The sequence below is a fragment of the Aethalodelphis obliquidens genome, unplaced genomic scaffold (assembly GCF_003676395.1).
Source record: "Aethalodelphis obliquidens isolate GAN/ISIS:26980383/991018 unplaced genomic scaffold, ASM367639v1 scaffold4, whole genome shotgun sequence".
Taxonomy (NCBI): Eukaryota; Metazoa; Chordata; class Mammalia; order Artiodactyla; family Delphinidae; genus Aethalodelphis; species Aethalodelphis obliquidens.
Window position 1 is genome coordinate 73,691,678 of NW_020837948.1, and position 18,114 is coordinate 73,709,791.

General features: G+C 41.7%; 1 long non-coding RNA gene across 1 annotated transcript in view; it reads left to right on the forward strand.

The window, feature by feature from the left end:
* Window positions 1-5,939, forward strand: part of LOC113617528 (uncharacterized) — a 60,564-nt gene extending 54,625 nt beyond the window's left edge. Inside the window, exons 6-7 of the long non-coding RNA XR_003431681.1 lie at window positions 3,688-3,747; window positions 4,286-5,939. This is a non-coding gene — a long non-coding RNA (uncharacterized LOC113617528). The remainder of the gene's footprint in view (window positions 1-3,687; window positions 3,748-4,285) is intronic.
* Window positions 5,940-18,114: the final 12,175 nt, after the last annotated feature.

The following is an 18,114-nucleotide window of genomic DNA, read 5'->3' on the forward strand; positions in this document are numbered from 1 at the left end:
TCGCGGGCTCCTTAGTTGTGGCATGTGAACTCTTAGTTGCAGCATGCATGTGGGATCTAGTTCCCTGACCAGGGATTGAACCCGGGCCCCCTGCACTGGGATTGGGGAGTCTTAACCACTGCATCACCAGCAAAGTCCCTCCGGTTCTTATAGTCCATCTGAATTTCCTGAGACCCCCTGTACCCTCATGACAGACTTCTCCTTTTGGTTTAAGCTAGCTGGAGTTAGTTTCTGTTCAGTTGGAAAGAAATGGATTCATCAGAGATCCTAAGAGGGGCTGAGAAAGGCAGGCAGTAAGAGAATGTGGACTCCACTCCCCCAGGGGCTGAAAATGGTGGAGAGCCATTTTCATGAGCTATGCCTTCTCATCACACCCCAGAGAGTTACTAACCTCGTGAAATGCCTGGGTTTCAAAGATGGGGGTGGGGTCTGAGAACATCCTGGTGTGGAGCTCCATTGAGACATTGCACGGGGAGGCGGTGGGGCACAGGCAAAGAGGAGAATGAGGCACGAAGTCAGGACACTTGTGGGGAGGGGATGCACATATCTCAAGTCTCGGGAGGAAGGCTTAGGCCAAGGTTAACAAATTCAAGAGAGTAGAAAGGCTTGAGCAGACATCTGGTTTATAATTGAAGTCAGAGGCTTAACTAATATGATATTGCAAAATTCTATTTATTTTATTTTATTTTTAAAGAAGCAGTGCATGAAGGTATTCTTGTAGAATTCCAAGTTATAAATATATGTGGAGTAGAAAATGAAAGCCCCTCCCCCATCTCCAGATATTTAAGAGTGAAATTCCAGGTGGAACCTGGCCAAGCCCTGAGGAGTCAAGCTGAGGGTGAAAAGTGTCCCAGGTGAGAGATGCGTGCACAGCACTCTCCTTCCTCCTGGTTGCAGGAGCAAAGCCTAGGGCAGGATTTGCTTTTACTTAGCATCTAACAAGCATACATTTAGCATTATCTGTTATCTCATCAAACATTTTTGTTTGTTTTTTGAGAGGAAGGTACAGAGATTTCTTATATATCCTCTGCCCCCCCATATCTGCATAGCCCCCCCCATTATCAACATCCCTCACCAGAGTGGTACATTTGTTACAGCAGATGAACCTCCATTGATACATCATAGTCACCCAGAGTCCATAGTTTACATTAAGTTCACTCCTGGTGTTGTAGATTCTGTGGGTTTGTACAAATGTATAAGGACATGTATCTACCATGACAGTATCATACAGAGTAGTTTCACCGCCCTAAAAATCCTCTGTGCTCCAACTATGCATCCCTACCCCCACTTCCAACCCCTAGCACCCACTTATCTTTTTACTGTCTCCATAGTTTTGCCTTTTCCAGAATATCATATAGTTGGAATCATACCCTGGAGCAGGATTCTAAGCCTCCTCATCTCTTTCCCACAGTGGGTACGGCCCAGAGAGAGAGGCCCGTTGGTTCAGATCGGTGGGTGCCTGTGCCCACCAACCTCCCTGCTGCCCTGCTCCCAGCCCCACCCAGACCAGCCTCCACCTCAAGGAAGCAGGGTGGAGCTAGTGGCTGCTTATTCCAAAATCCCACTTTATTGCCCTGCAACCCAGCCTTTCTCAACTCTTTTTGAATGAGTCACTGGGAAAGGGACTCTCGAAAGATTGAATTTTTGTCTTTTGTCAACTATTCTGTTATGGAGCTTTCTCTATATTGATATATCTCTATATCGAAGGTTTTACTCAGTTTGAAGGATTGGCCAGTTGGGACTGGTTAGGTGAACCTTGTGTTTGTCTTGGGGAATTCTTGGGCACCAGCAAAGTGTTAGCAACCAGCATAGGAGGTATAGCCAGAGTTTAGTTTGTTTATTTATTGATTTTAAAATGAATGTTTTTTAAAAATACACTTGGTAAAAAATTAAGACAGAAAATTTTAGACAAAAAATAAAAGCCTCTCTCTTTCCTCACCCCCAATCCTACTGAATATCTGTGTCCCCTCCAAATTCACATGTTGAAATCCTAATGCCCAAAGGTGATGGTATTAGGAGGTAGGCTTTGAAAGTTGCTTAGGTCATGAGAGCAGAGCCCTTATAAAAGAGAGACCTCTACCCCTTCCCCTTGCTGTGAGGACACAGAAAAAAGGTGCCAGCTATGAAGCAGGAAGGGGGCTCTCACCAGAAAGGGTCCGTGCTGGTGCCTTGGTCTTAGACTTCCAGCCTCTAGAACTGTGAGCTATAAATTTCTGTTGTCTATAAGCCACCCAGTCTGTAGTATTTGGTTATAGCAGCCCAAGCAAACTAAGACATCTACACTTACCAGTATCTTTAATGTCCTCTCAGAATTTAAAAAATCAATGTAATAGCCTATATATGCACATTCTTTTTTGTTTTTCATTGCAAATAAAGTTTCACTGACAAAGTTTCCATCTTTGTACATGTATCTTTGTGTACTTTATATCTATAGAATACATCTTTCACAGTACAATTTCTGGGTCAAAGTGTACGCACATTTTAAAAATTTTGCTAGATGCAGCCAAATTTACATATATAAAGCTATTTTTACTGAACAGTCCTACACTAACAGTATGGGACTGCCTGTTTCACCCATCCTTACCAACACTGGGGACGACTAAACCTTTAGTATTTTCCAATCTGATAGGAAAAAGCAGTGACTGGTTTTGATTTTTATCTTTTAAATGTTGAGTGATCTTGTCCACTTATTTTATCTCTATTTATTTTTTATGAGCAGATAGTTAATTTTCTTTGCCCTTTTGTCTTACTGACTTATAAAGACTCTTTGTTTATTAAGAAGCCAGACTTTTGTCAGTCAGATATGTGCGAGGACTTTTCTCCAGTTTTTAATCTGTCTTTTGACTTTGTTTATGATGCACACCATATTTGCCATATGAAAGTGCATTGTTTTATTTAATTTATTTTATGGGCACATTCATCAGCCTTTTCTGTTATGATGGCCTGAGTATAACACCCCACGATGGGAGGAAGAACACCAAGGAGGCCTTCAAGGAGAGGGAGAGCTACAGCTCAGCTATCACTTCACTATGATGGCAACATTGTGTCACCTGAGACTTCTCTAAAATCATAAAAAAGAGCAGTGCAAAACACTTTTCTTGTCCTGCATTGGGGTGGGGGTGAGGAGATGTTATAGGAAGGGATGGTGAAAAGTTGAGAGGAAGGAACATGCCCAGATGCAGCCTGGCAAGGGAATAGGTGAATAGAAGCTAGGTCGGAAGTCAAGGAGACAGCCTGCTCTCATGCTTCCAAGTTTGAATTTGGGGTGTGAGTGGGTAGGGTGCAGTAAGGAGGCTAATTGCAGGAGTGGGCTGACCACCTCCTTAGGTTCCACTGCCTCTGAAAAGTTGACCCTTCCTCTCTGCTCCCTCCATCTCTAGCCCCTTTTCTCTGCAGCTCAAGCACAGCCTGGAGACATAGAGTATCATACAGGGGTCCTTGGGGATGGAAGCTGATGATCCTTGGCAATGGAGGTTGATATTTCTATGCCTCTTCCATGCTGGTTTTACTGCATGACACTTCTCACTGAAATGCCCAGAAAAGGAAGGAAAATTTACAAGATAAGATGCTATGAGAATGAACTATTTGGAGCCCTGGCAAAATCCTGCATTTGACCTTTGTCCTTTCCTATTAAGAAGTTGATTTCCCAGCTTGGGCATCACCCTTTGCTTCTGTTTTGTTCCCCAGGTATCTGACGCTTGAACATGTTGGATCTCAGGCTCACTTCTACCAGAGGAAAAAGAGAAGGTACATTACAAACTAAGCAGGTTTGCCGCTTCCTAAGCACGCAGGATTTGGTGTGGCAACAAGCAAATGCTAATATCTCAATTCAAGGTTTGGGACTGTGTGAATTTGGGGTCAAGCTAACAACTGAGGATGGAGGTGGGAATAGATGTGGGAGGGGAGGAGAAGGGTGGGGCAGGGCAGGGTGGTGGTGGGCAGGGGTGGGTGGAAAATAAACAGAGGAGGCTGGGAGGTGGCAGCCTTCCTAGCTCTGATGTTGAAATCGCACCTGCAAAAGAAACAGCGAGGATCCTAAAGAGAAGAGAGGCATTCCTTCCTAACAGTTGGCTTGCAGAACGTATGGGGCAGCTAGTTACCCAGATTGGAAATAGGGGCGTTAAAAAGAAGGGAGAAGCAAATGAGAGAAAATCTTGCCCTGCTGAAGAGGACGGGAGGCCTCCGTGAGTCCTGGGGGTTGTAAATGAGGACTTTCTCCAAGCTGATTAAATGGAATTAACTCAGCCTGGGATCTTACAACCTCCTGTTGCTCTCTTCTCTCCAGACCCTTGTTCTACCTCTTCAGAGCCTACTAGAACCCTGAGGAATTTATTAATGAGGTCCAATTACAGAAAATTTCAGGTTTTTAATCAACTTCAGATGCACAGTTGAAGGGTTCAGCTCAACCCCCCTGAGAAAATGTACATTAAACAAGATTTCAGATGAACTGCACACTTGATTTTCCTACTGCTTCCCCACATCCAGCCCTCTCCCCACTTCCAATCATCTATAGCATCTCCACCCTTGCTCCCCTCATTTCCCCTCTGCCCTCATCTTCCCTCCCCCAGATTTCACAAAGAGCTGTGGACTTCAGCTGCCCCTTTTGAAAAAAAACTGCAGGACACACAGAGCTCTGCAAACTGATCCACCAGGCTGGTTTCTGCCCAAGCCCTCCCCAGCCCTAATTTGTGGCTTTCACCTAGGTGTGCTGGGAAGACTTTTCCTGGCTGTTTCCACCCTCGTTGACTGCTAGCAAACAATCTTTGTTTCCTCTTCGAGGATATTTTTGAAGGCAGATTAGAGGCTTGAAAAAACACTTGGAATAACTCTTTAAACAGGTTTTCCAAACACTGGTGGAAGGAAACAAGCGAGGTGCGTGGGAGCATTCAGCCTTGAATAACGTTCTATTTCTCATCCTGTGTTGCCTGGGGCCCTGCGCAGCTTGGGTTCTCCCTACCCTGTGGAAACTTTGCAAACTTCCAGGGCTTGGTCGCTGCGGAGGCTGCTACTCACCCTGGGAGAGCCGGGCCCTCCACCAGCTGCTGTGGGAATGGCACATCTGGCATTCCGGCAGCCACTTCCTCTCCAGGGAAAAGCCTGGGCTCCACCCTCTGTGGTTTCACATAGTGACGCTGGGGCTCCTGGGAAGGGGCAGGAGCGGCTGTGAGCTGTGAACATCCTCCAGAGCTCCTGTGGGGAGGGGCAGGCTCCGCTCAGCTGATTAAACATTCTTCATCTGGGGCGGACATTTAAAGGGACCATTGCATGGCATGGCCAGATTTTCCATAGCAGAAAATTCTATTTAACGAGGTGGGAAGCCCAGTTTAAAAAAAAAAAAAAAAAGCAGCAGCATCTAGGTAGGCTGGAATATTAGTCCTCAGAGGTAGTAGCTTGAACCTTGACGAAGAAGTCCACTCTAGCTGGCAGGGATCTCTTTAATAAGCCAAGATTCTTTGGGTTGCCGGTGACCGGAAAGCAACTTGATCTATACGGACAGACAAGGGCATTTGTCAGCTCCTGAAATCAGGACGGAAATATAGCTAGGTCTCAGGAATGAATGGAACCTGGGGTGTGCTGGATCTGGCCCCTACTGGTTCTTGAGAGCTGATTGTTCAATTTTCAGGAATTTTGTGAGCCAGTTGTTAAGCACATCCACTGTTAAAAATTAAACTATATAAACTCAGGCTTAACAATTATATTAAACACAAAGTTAGTAAATTCTTAAAACTCATCACTTCCTAATTATTTTGCTGCACTTTGCTATTATCTTTGCTCTTGAGAGTCTTTACATGTATTGTATCCGTATGGTGGAAACACTCTAGAATGGTGTGCTGTTGCCCATCACTTTGCGACTCTATTTTTCAGTGGTATTATGTTGGAAGCTTGAAATTGGCCATGGTAGATGCAGAAATTCGCAAATGCTGCAAATCAGGGCTTGATCTACTGCTTTGTTGGTTGTCTAGAGTCTAGACTTAAGAATGTGATGGACGGCTTCCCTGGTGGCACAGTGGTTGAGAGTCCGCCTGCCGATGCAGGGGACACGGCTTCGTGCCCCAGTCCGGGAGGATCCCGCATGCCACGGAGCGGCTGGGCCCGTGAGCCATGGCCGCTGAGCCTGCGCGTCCGGAGCCTGTGCTCTGCAACGGGAGAGGCCACAACAGTGAGAGACCCGCGTACTGCAAAAAGAAAATAAGAATGTGATGGAAAAAAATGTTGATAATGCAAATTAAACTTAAAAGTATGTCACATCTATAGTTTTTACATTGTGAATGGCATCCAAAAAAATGAGAAAATATTCTTTCCATTTTTGAAAACTGTTCTCTACAATCTTTGATCTAGGACAGATTTACAAATGGCCACTTACCTGGAATATATATTATTAGTTGTGTCTGGCTGGTAGGAACTTTACTGTTTTTATTGCCTGTGTTTTACCTGGGGAGAGACAACCACTATCCTCTCTTCATACTACATTGCTTTTCTTGTTGGTAAAAAAGTGATTTGGGGGTTATCTTGGTGGCCCTCAAATTCCAAGCCAGTGTCTATCTCCAAAGAGTCAGCCAGCGAGTTTGAAGTGTACATGTTTGCTCTCCTTTAGAACCTTCAGTCCACGGCCTTTATCATCACCGTTTTCCACTGATACTAGCAGACAAACTTGGCCCTCTTTCCCAACCTAGGTCATGAGCAGAGCAGCTCATGAAGTTCTTGTTCAGAATCCTGATTACAGATGATAATCTCTGTGAACCTCCTTGAAGGAGAGCACTTCTGCTGGGAAAGTGGGAGCGCTCCTGTGGATTGGCACAGCTGGTGCGGCAGAGCGGGGTGGGGCAGGACAGAGCAGGAGAGGTGATCCTACACAGGTCATGCAACCCAGGACTACGGAAGGGGAAGGGATCACTGAACCCATTTCTGTGCCTCCTCACTGTTTTACCGAAACCATTTAAAGAGCAGCATATAAAAGGAAGACTTTTAAAAATCGTAATTGTATTCAAGGATACATTCCAATGCCTTATCTAAATCTTTCCTTCTATACTGTAAGTTGATTTCTTCTTATTCAATTTTCCAGTCATCTACAAAAAAAAATTGTGTTTTAGATATTGAAGCTTCCTAAAACTCCCCGTTCATCTTCTCTTCTGAACAAAACTTTTTTTAAAAGAGCCTTTTAAATTTCTCCCACTGTGGTTTCACGGCATCACTTTTCGGACATTTGGTTTTTGTCTTTAAGACAAAGGGCTGCTCTAATTTTTCTAATATTTTTTTTAAAATTTGGCCTCGTGAAAACTTTTATACTTTCTTCCTTGCTGATTTCTCCCTTCTTTGAATTTTTAAAGAGATCATGGTCAGTGCTACATAATTTATTTCTTTCTATTTGTTTCTTGTGTGGAGCTCTTTTCTATACCCAAGAAAAATATTGGGTTGGCCCAAAAGTTCCTTCCGTTTTAAAGTAACAATAAAAGACACATTTTCATTTTCACCAAGAACTTTATTGAACAACGTAGTCACCATTTATTCCACTACCTTCTGCCATTTTTTCAGGCAACTTCATAATTCCATCTTCCCAAAACTTTTTATCTGTTTGAGCAAAGAACTGTTCCAGGTGCCTTTTACAGTCTTCCAGGGAATTGAAATTTTTTCCATTAAGAGAATTTTGTAAAGACCAAAATAAATGGAAATCTGAAGGTGCAATGTCTGGTGAATATGGTGAATGAATCGAAACTTCCCAGCCAAGCTGTAGCAGTTTTTGCCTGGTCAGCAAAGAAACATACGGTCTTGCGTTATCCTGATGGAAGATTATGTGTTTTTTTTGTTTTGTTTTGTTTTGTTTGCGGTACCCAGGCCTCTCGCTGTTGTGGCCTCTCCCGTTGTGGAGCACAGGCTCTGGTCGCGCAGGCCCAGCTGCCATGGCCCATGGGCCCAGCTGCTCCGCGGCATGTGGGATCCTCCCGGACCGGGGCACGAACCCGTGCCCCCCGCATCGACAGGCGGACCCCCAACCACTGCGCCACCAAGAAAGCCCAGATTATGTGTTTTTTGTTGAATAATTCCGGACACTTTTCATCAAGTGCTGCTTTCATTTGGTCTAATTGGGAGCAGTACTTGTTGGAATTAATCGTTTGGTTTTCTGGAAGGAGCTCATAATAGAGGACGTCCTTCCAATCCCACCATATACACAACATCACCTTCTTTGGATGAAGACTGGCCTTTGGTGTAGTTGGTGGTGGCTCATTTCTCTTGCCCCACGTCTCTTCTGCTCCACATTATTGTACAGTATCCACTTTTCATTGCCCGTCACAATTTGCTTTAAAAACAGAACGTTCTCGGGGACTTCCCTGGTGGTCCAGTGGTTAAGAATTTGCCTTCCAGTGCAGGGCGAGCGGGTTTGATCCCTGGTCGGGGAGCTAAGATCCCACATGCCTCGCGGCCAAAAAACCAAAACAGAAGACAGAAGCAATATTGTAAAAATTCAATAAGGACTTTAAAAATGGTCCACATCAAAAAAAAAAAAAGGAGTGTTTTTGGGCTTCCCTGGTGGCGCAGTGGTTGAGAGTCTGCCTGCCGATGCGGGGCACGTGGGTTCGTGCCCCGGTCTGGGAGGATCCCACATGCCGCGGAGCTGCTGGGCCTGTGAGCCATGGCCGCTGGGCCTGTGCGTCCTGAGCCTGTGCTCCGCAACGGGAGGGGCCACAACAGTGAGAGGCCCGTGTACTGCAAAAAAAAAAGGAACGTTTTCATTATGTTTAAGTAGAGAATTGCATGTGGAAATACGGTCAAGAAGGTTTTTTTCGCTTATGTGGAACCCAAACATCAAAGTGATTAACATAACCAAACTGGTGCAAATGATTTTCAACCTTGATTTGGATATTTTGAGTATGTCGGCTCTCTCCTGCGTCGTAATAACATTGATTGTTCTCAATTAATGTCTCGATTTGATCGCTATCAACCTCAACTGGTCTACCTGACCGTGGAGCATAATCCAGCGAGAAATCTCCAGCACGAAACTTCTTTGCAAACCACTTTTGACACGTTTGATCAGTCACGGCACCTTCTCCATATACTGCATAAATCTTTATTTGCATTTCAGTGCGTTTTTACATTTCTTGAAATAATAAAGCATAATACGCTGAACATGTTGCTTTTAATCTTCCATCTTCAATATTAAAATGACTACACAAAAATTCACCAATTCTGATAATTTTTTTTTTACATGCACGCTGATTATGACAGCTGTCACAATACAATCTAACAAAATTGTTTTGAATGAAGTTAAGGACAACTAAGTGCTACTAGAGCCATCTTACAGAAAAAAACAGACGAACTTTTTGGCCAATCCAATATAAGCTATGGAGGACAAATATAATAGCTTTTACTTTTCTGTCCCTTAACAACTGCTGAAGTGCCAGAAAAGTAGTTAACATTCAAAATGAACTTGTAGGTTTGCTGGCTTGTTGGCTGACGGCTGCAAGAACCTGTCTTCTTTCTAATGTCTGCACACTTCTGATTCGCCACTTTTCATCTACTGACAGTGGGAGAAATCAAATGAAAAAGCTTATGAGAATTGTGGACAAAGTAAGGGTATCTTATCTCTGAGTGATATTCTGAAAGATCTCTTAGGAAAGAAATTCGTGACTATTAGATATAAATGTTTAACATTTCTGTTTTGTCTACTCACAATCTCCCCCAACCCCTGTCCTTAATATTTGGTCATTACCATTGTGGACAAAGAATGTTGCCTGCCATCCTGGGAAACAATGAATGCTGCCCGCCATGAAGACATCAGCTACTGATGTAGCAGCAGTCTCCATCCGTCCCCCCCCCCCCCCCCCCCGCCACCCAGTATGTCATGAGGGAAATTCAGGATGGAGAAAAACAGAGTACTGGTCCTGTATAGTTAAGATGTATATCAAAGGAATAATTTCAGTGAGCCCAGATTCTTACAACTTCCCCTATATAGAAAACCACTAAAATCGTTAATTTGAGATGTCTGTTTTTGTGATTAGCAGTAATCTTTGATGTTTGACTACATTGTTTGTGTTTCAGCAAAAACTCCTATATATCCTGGCTCCCCTCTTACCTCTTTGGGACAGTTCCTCAGAGCTATCTGAGAGGCTGTCTCCTGGGCTATAGTCCTCAGTAATGTCCCTGAATAAAACATAATTCTCAACTTTTAGGTTGTGTGTTTTTTCAGTTGACACCATGTTTTGAATTTGTTGAGGTTCTCAGTAAGAAATGTCACTATCATGGCCTTCCAAGTAAATTTATTAAATTAAAAAAAGGTTTTTTTTAATCCAGGGAATAGGGACTCCTTTTGACTTTCTAACTCCTGACTGATAAATGCTTGGCTGAATTTTTGGTAGAGTTATGAAAAATCTAATGAAAATGTAAGATTTATAATCCAAGGTACACTCTTTTGTTTTCAAATAGTTGAAAGGACTAAAGCATTTGCCTTCTAAAAATAATCTGAACAAATCCATAAAGCATGGTAATACATTCAAGTGTCTGCAAGACAATTTTATAAGAATTTTTTTCAATAAATCTCTGTAACTAATAATTTAGTATTTGGTATTTAACGAAGTGATAAAGTTCATGACAGTATTCTCCTTTGTTTATAAATACAGGATATGATGGGATTTGGAAAATCAACCCAAGTATACTGAAGAAGGAGAGTTACAACTGCACTTAAATAGAGCTTTCATACCCAGGGATTAGCATTTATGTGAGATAATATTGGATTTGTTCTTATGGAAAACCCAAGTTGGCTTGGGTACTGTGGGCATTGGATATAGACTTCTTCCATAGCAAGACAACTCCACTACATTTACTGAGTGCTACTGTGGGCAGTATTCTCATGCAGACTCTCAACCAACTATTAATCAGATAAAATATTGGTTAGTTTCAAAGATCCATTGAAATTAGGGATATAAAGGAAGATATGGCTTTATACCACTAAGCAAGTATTATTGAGTGCCTACTGTGTACCAAGAACTGTAGTATTACCTTACATTCTTGATTATAAATAAGCAAACTGAAGCTCGGAGAGGTTAAGATTATGTGTTTAAAGCCGGAGTTTGTAGTCAGGTCTAACTCCCAAGGCTGAGTTTTCCTTTCCATCCTATTGCCTCTCATGGGGATGAAACCAGTATTTCCTGTCCTGATAGGATCCTTCTCCCTTTCATTGTACTGGGGGTGAAGCTATGATCTGGGAAGGAATGTCACCCACAGCTACATGGGATGGAGGCAGAAGAGCTCAGACCTCAGCAATGGCCAAAATACCCTATGAATGGGAATTTTAGTTCCCTGACTTACAGGAATTTTGAGAGAACTGGCACTTGTATTGCAAGAAGTGCCTTGAGATTTTCAGACGAAAGGCTCTAGGTGAGTATTAAGTGTGGCTATTAGAGACAGGCATGGAATTTTATATGAAGGAGAGTGCTTACTAATTAAGAGATAGCTTCTCATTTGTAGACTTGTTTTCTAGTTTAATCTCTTATTGGTGCTATAATAAGGGCTAGCAATGTGCCCAAAGGTTTATGACCAAGACTCAAAAGCTAAGTCCTGGATAGAACTATGTGCTTAAAATAATAAAAACAATAATAGTAATTATAATAAATCCTGTTTACTCCTTGTCTTTGCTTGAATGGCTTCAGAGTCTCTACAAACTTTAGCCTTTAGTAACTATATTTGTTCATTGGCCTATGACTTATCTGAACATCTGAGAACACATTAGCAATAATAGGAAATGACAGGACCACAGAATTAATTAGACAATGTCTTCATTTGGAGCATACCTGTTGGGGAGAAGAGAAAAGCTGAATATATTTTTATGTAGCTTGGATGGCCACAAATCTTCCAACTCCTTTTATCTTCTTAGCCAATCCTGGATCAGCCCTGGAGGTTATTATTATAAAGTTCCCCCCAGGTTAATGTCCCTTTGTCTATTGTTTATTTTTAAATGACCCAGGCAGTGGCTCAGAAAGGAATGCAATTTTCATAAAGCATTTTCCCACATTAAACAATTAAAAATTATTTGGGGGCTGGGGAAGAGAGAGAGAAAGCAAGAGAGGGAACCTGGAGTTTTAGAGAAACTTTTATAGAAATTTGATTGGTATTTTTCTTTTGTGGCTATAAATAGAAAGTCAAGGACATGTCAAGTGCCATGGCCAAGGTCATAGAGTAGATGGGAGCCACTAAATAGGGGTAGATATGGACTGACTGGGTCATGATGTGCAATAGTACATGCCTTGTTAAAAGCCATAATTTGATATTATTTATTCTGAGACACTGGATTCAAAGACTGTCCATAGATACCATCTGCCAACCTCTTCCTTCTCCCAGCTGTTTCCACTTTCTCTCCTTATAATTCTCACTTTCATTATTCAAAAAGGCAGACAGAGGGCTCCTCAGTTACCTCCCCAACTCATCCATGCTGTGTTAATTAAGGTAACGATAACTGCTGTAATAAACTCACCCCCAACTGGATACTGGCTTGAACACAATGGACTTGTTTTCTCTTGCTGATGTAAAGTCTAAAACAGATGTCCTGACTGATAGAGTTCCATCTTCCCAGTAGTGAGGCAGGAACCTGAGCAACTTTGTCTTCTGTCTTCACCATCTTCAACGTGTGACTTCCAAAGTCACTCTGGGCATGAGCACGCACCCTCTGGATTGGAAGATAACATGGAGGAACACAGGTGGAAGGTTTTTATGTGCCTGGTCTAGCTAGGAATGACCAACATCATTCTGTTTTCCATTAGTTTGCTAGAATTCGGTCACAAGGCCACACCCTTTGCAAGGGAGTCTAGAAAATGTAGTGGGTTGCATGTCCAGGAAGAAGAAATGGGATTGTTATCTGACCAGACAGCCTGGCTTAGGCCTTTTCTCTAGCTTTGAATCTGTGGTTCATTTTCTTTTCATCAGTTCTTCAGAGATTCCTTTACTGTTCCTCTCCTTCTTATGTCCTTTCAGAAGAGAGTACAGTCGACTCTTCTTAATTCACTTTTTTTCTTATTTATTAATTTAGTATTTATTTACTTATTAAATTGTGGTATACAACCATCACCACCATCCATTTCCATAACTTTTTCATCTTGCAAAACCAAAACTCTGTACCCATTAAACAATAACTCCCCCTTCCTCCCTCCTCCCAACCCCTGGTAACCAACACTTTCCTTTCCATCTCTGTGAACTGACTTTTTATCTTAACATTCTACAAAACCTACCTCAAGATAACAAAGGCCATATATGACAAACTCACAGCAAACATCATTCTCAATGGTGAAAAACTGAAAGCATGGTATTTCCTCTAAGATCAGGAACAAGATAAGGATGTCCACTCTCACCACTATTATTCAACGTAGTTTTGGAAGTCCTAACCACGGCAATCAGAGAAGAAAAAGAAATAAAAAGAACCCAAATTGGAAAAGAAGAAGTAAAACTGTCACTCTTTGCAGATGACGTGATACTATACATAGAGAATCCTAAAGATGCCACCAGAAAACTACTAGAGCTAATCAATGAATCTGGTAAAGTTGCAGGATACAAAATTAATGCACAGATCTCTTGCATTCCTATACACTAATGATAAAAAATCTGAAAGAGAAATTAAGGAAACACTCCCATTTACCATTGCAACAAAAAGAATAAAATACCTAGGAATAAACCTTTATGCAGAAAACTATGACACTGATGAAAGAAATTAAAGATGATACCAACAGATGGAGAGATATACCATGTCCTTGGATTGGAAGAATCAATATGATGAAAATGACTATATTACCCAAAGCAATCTACAGATGCAATGCAATCCCTATCAAATTACCAATGGCATTTTTTACAGAACTAGAACAAAAAATCTTAAAATTTGTATGGAGACACAAAAGACCCCGAATAGCCAAAGCAGTCTTGAGGGAAAAAAACGGAGCTGGAGGAACCAGACTCCCTGACTTCAGGCTATACTACAAAGCTACAGTAATCAAGACAGTATGGTACTGACACAAAAACAGAAATATAGATCAATGGAACAAGATAGAAAGCCCAGAGATAAACCCATGCACCTATGGTCAACTAATCTATGACAAAGGAGGCAAGGATATACAATGGAGAATAGACAGTCTCTTCAGTAAGTGGTGCTGGGAAAACTGGACAGCTACATGTAAAAGAGTAAAAGAATAAAATTAGAGCACTCCCTAACACCATACACAAAAATAAGCTCAAAATGGATTAGAAACCTAAATGTAAGACTGGACACTATAAAACTCTTAGAGGAAAACATAGGAAGAACACTCTTTGACATAAATCACAGCAAGATCTTTTTTGACCCACCTCCTAGACTAATGGAAATAAAAACAAAAATAAACAAATGGGACCTAATGAAACTTAAAAGCTTTTGCACAGCAAAGGAAACCATAAACAAGATGAAAAGACAACCCTGAGAATGGGAGAAAATATTTGCAAATGAATCAATGGACAAAGGATTAATCTCCAAAATATAGAAACAGCTCATGCAGCTCAATATTAAAAAAACAAACAACACAATCCAAAAATGGGCAGAAGACCTAAATAGACTTTTCTCCAAAGAAGACATACTGATGGCCAAGAAGCACATGAAAAGCTGCTCAACATCACTAATTATGAGACATGCAAGTCAAAACTACAATGAGGTATCACCTTACACCAGTTAGAATGGGCATCATCAGAAAATCTACAAACAACAAATGCTGGAGAGGGTGTGGAGAAAAGGGAACCCTCTTGCACTGTTGGTGGGAATGTAAATTGATACAGCCACTGTGGAGAACAGTATGGAGGTTCTTAAAAAACTAAAAATAGAATTACCATGTGACCCAGCAATCCCACTACTGGGCATATATCCAGAGAAAACCATAATTCAAAAAGACACATGCACCCCAATGTTCATTGCAGCACTATTTACAATAGCCAGGTCATGGAAGCAACCTAAATGCCCATCAATAGATGAATGGATAAAGAAGATGTGGTACATATATACAATGGAATATTACTCAGCCATAAAAAGGAATGAAATTGGGTCATTTGTAGAGACGTGGATGGATCTAGAGACTGTCATGCAGAGTGAAGTAAGTCAGAAAGAGAGAAACAAATATCGTATATTAACGCATATATGTGGAACCTAGTAAAATGGTACAGATGAATTGGTTTGCAGGGCAGAAATTGAGACACAGATGTAGAGAAAAAACATATGGACACCAAGAGGAGAAAGCAGTAGGGTGGTGGGGATGGTGGTGTGATGAACTGGGAGATTGGGATTGACATGTATATACTGATGTGTATAAAATGGATGACTAATAAGAACCTGCTGTATAAAAAATAAATAAATAAATAAGAAATTACACTGGGCCACCACATTGATGACATTATGCTAATTAGATTGGATAAACAGGAATTAGGAAGCACTCCCCCCACCATCACCCCAAATTGGCTTTAGGCTGATGCTTCCCCTTAATCTCCAGATGAAACGTAAGCTTCTGTCTATGGTCTCTCAAACCCTCTGCAAGCTGTCTCACTCCAGTTCTTGGTCCTCAGCCACCATTTAGGTAATACCACTTGCAAAACACTTTTGAACTTGCAGAAGAATTTCTCATATGATGATGTGAATCTCACAAACAATCTGAAAGATATACATCATTCATGCCATTTCACCCATGTGGAAACAGATCCAGGGAGAAAAGTGACCTTTCCCAGGTCACACAGAACATATAGGTTGAAGACTTGGCTCCAGTTTATACAGAATAAAGTCTTAAGTTCAAAGCCTATCACTCCTATGAGTTTCTTAGAGCTCTAAGTTTTTTCCACCTAAACCATTGGTTGCCAGTACTGTCTTCATTTTTCATCCTTGCTCGCTTCATTTTTCCCACGGCTCCAGCCTTTTACCTCTTCGTTGTTTCTAGCAAAAACTTAGAGCTCTTTCATGCTCTGCTGTCACATCTTTAAACTCAAGTCTTCACCGAATGGAATGGAATGCCCCTGAAGGAGCATATGCTATATGGCTGAAACTTAAATGGTGAAAAGATTTGTTGACTGGTTACTTATTTATTTTTTCCTCTAATGTAGGAAAAGTAATGTGTGCAGAATGTGGAACTATGGGCATTATATAAACAGAAAGATAGATAAATAAAAAATTAATCCCCCACTCAGCAAACAGTTTTTGAGTCCCAGCTAGATAAAATTTGTTTGGACTTGTGAACAAGTTAAAGAATGAATGAGAGTCCCTGCTCTCAAGAAACCTTAGAGTAACAAAACAGATAAGGCTAAGGTTTAGATAATGGTGATAAAACATGGAAAATGATTGGTGCCAGCAGGAAGCACAAAGTTCACGAGTCACTTCAAAAGATGACTAGCAATATATTCAGCTGGAGAAGCTGAAGGTCGAGCTAATGAAGGAAGTGAAAATCTGAACTGGTCTTTACATTCATTAATATCATCATTAACTTGACCATTAATCTAAGCACTAATCTACTACTGGTCCACTGCTAGACATATGTCAAAGAACATAACACGTGCAGTCCCTATCTTCAGGGGGCTCATTATCTAGTAAGGGGGAAAGTCAGGCCACAGTGACTACACTGTAAGTATGTAATGACAGTAGGGATAAATGTTATGAAGGAAAAGTACACGGTGTATAAGAATGTAGAACAGGGAGCTATACAACAGGGTTTGCACCAAAGGAATAAGATTTGAATATACTGAGAGAGACGGGGTCGAGGGAGACATCTAGGTGGAAGGAGGAAAGCATGGAACTACACAATAAGACAGTGTAAGTTGGGGTGAAGCGAACAGTAGGACAAGTATTAGTACCAGTCCCCAGGAGAGGCTCCTCGAATGTCAGGAATCTGAACTTGATTTGTTAGAAAATGAGGAAACCCATGTAGTTTGAGGCAATCAAGGAGAACGTGTGTGACCCAGACCAGAACGAGGCCACGTGAGGAGGAATGACACAGCCTTTGCTTTTGTATATCAAATCATCCTGGTCTATGTGAGAGGCAAGACAAGACAAGATCAGCAGCAGAGCAGGTGGACTCATGGTACCTTTCCATGGAAATCCTTTCTGCGATTCGTGACTGAAAGTCTCGGTCTATTTGCTCATCTCACAGTGAGAAGGGCTAGAAATAGGAGCTTTGAAAGCGGATCAGGAAAGAGGGGAGAGGAATGTATTTTCACATCCATGTAAATCTGCAGATGAAAGGCGAGTGCTTCCCAGCACATCCCAGGGCAGTGCAAGGAACAGCCATGAGGAGTACTGCTGTTTGTTTTACACCTTGGACAGGACAGAACGGAGACCTTTCTCTGGATCCTGAATGATTTTCTTTGTCTTCCTCAGGTAGAGCGGTTTGGCTGGGCCCACCTGTCTCTGTTCCACCACAATGGATACAGCAGTTTTGAAGTGGGACTATTTACCCAGTGCAGAGAGGGACGCCCCACCAGAGGGAACATCACCAGGTCTTCCTGTACAGTTCTCCCTGAATGTCTTCTTTAGCAAGGTAACACCTGGCACACAGACCCTATCTGCTCCCTGCATTCCTTACAAACCCAAACCCACTGGTGGGCAGAGTGGTAAGATGGCTGGCCACCATCCAGATGGTGAACAATAGAGGCAATTATTATGCAGCCATTAATCTTGTCAATTACATATTAACCCAGGCAGTGGGTAAACAGAAGCACAACCACTCCATTTTTTCCCCCCTCTCTCTCTGCCTTTTTTTCCCCCAGAAAATAAAAAGTGACTGCGTCCTACCACGTTCTCAACATCATCACTGCTTCCACATTTCCATTTATGGAAACAATCATACCAACATGGAAATTCCTTTAACATGAGTATTGATTTTATCTTTCATTTTTCTGTGATTTCTAATACATACAACACTCTAGTGGGTGCACAGGAAGCTGATTTTTTTTCTCTTTTTTATAAATCTATGGTTCCTTTTCCGCTTTAAGGTCTCCAGTAGAAAGGAACATACTAATGTAAAATATCCTGATTAAGTAGTACAATAATCAGTATGCAGGCGTATCACATTTTGAAATCTCTTTCTAGTACACCTGCTTATAAGTAACTATTTCCCATTCATATTCATCTAGGTAGATGCCACG